Below are 1,135 nucleotides of genomic sequence, written 5' to 3' on the forward strand. Positions count from 1 at the left end.
CTACAACTGTGTGTGCTCACTGAAGACTAATGCAGAGTTTTTGTTTGTTTATTTTGTTTTTTATTTTCCAAGATGTCATATCCTTTGCAGCATTGTTCTTATCCTCCTGAATCCACATCTATTTTCTTCACCAATGTGCTTATTTTGCAGAAAACTATTATTTCCTCTTTGTCAAAGTAATAAAGAAATGAGTAATTGTGTGACATAAGTTCAGAGCTTCAGCTCAGAGCAAGAGTTTAGCATTTCCTCACCATTACAATTAATCTAATTTCTCAATCTGGGTCCAACTTCCTAGTGTATCTCTGTCTTTTTAAATATATTCCCCCAAAATATTTTGTGATCTTGACTTTAAACTGATAAGAACAGATACTACACTTGATCTTAGCCAAAAGGCCGAGAAGTGATTATGATCTTGACTTTAAAGGATATTTTATGATCTACAGCTTTAAAGACTTTAAATGTTGTTTTTATTAACACAGCTGAAATTTAGAGATATTTTATTTTTGTAAGTGCCCTGTATTTATATATTATAGATAATTAAGTCAGATAGTATCTTATTACAAGGACATAAAAGCCTTTCTCTTAGTAATTTAAGTACTTTGAAAAATACACTAAGTATATTAGAACTCATGAAGTTATCATTTAATTCAGCAAGACAGCAATACATTCTTTTCTTTTTTTGTTTTATATAAGAAAGTGCCTAAATATATTCCTTACTATAATAGCTCTCACAGAATAACTCGAACATTGAGAAAGATACTATTATGTTCTTTAATAAAACAGTTTTCATGTCAAATAATAATTATGAACATTTGAATAATTATATTTAAATAATTTATATTGGTATACCAACCAAACTGTACTATTTTTGAGTCATACTAAAATACTTTCAGTTTCCTAATTTACCACAATCTCCCTCTTCTTCTGTGGGGGGGCTCTGCCCACAGGGCTCCCCCAGCCACCAGGGATGAGAATAAGTCTACCAAGACATGATCTGCTTGGCAGGGAAAGGTGGCCGATCTCTCAAAGGAGAAGGGCCAAGAGCTTTTTCCTCAATGGGCTTTTATTGGGTTCAATTTGCACAGGAATACAGGTAAAGCTCATCAATCATTGTCAGACAATAAGGATCAAACAA

The 1,135-nt window shown here is 32.4% G+C and overlaps 1 pseudogene; it reads right to left on the bottom strand.

Moving 5' to 3' along the window:
- Positions 1-293: 293 nt before the first annotated feature.
- Positions 294-405, bottom strand: LOC112305660 (U2 spliceosomal RNA; annotated as a pseudogene).
- Positions 406-1,135: the final 730 nt, after the last annotated feature.

The sequence above is a fragment of the Desmodus rotundus genome, chromosome 4 (genome assembly GCF_022682495.2).
Source record: "Desmodus rotundus isolate HL8 chromosome 4, HLdesRot8A.1, whole genome shotgun sequence".
Classification (NCBI taxonomy): Eukaryota; Metazoa; Chordata; class Mammalia; order Chiroptera; family Phyllostomidae; genus Desmodus; species Desmodus rotundus.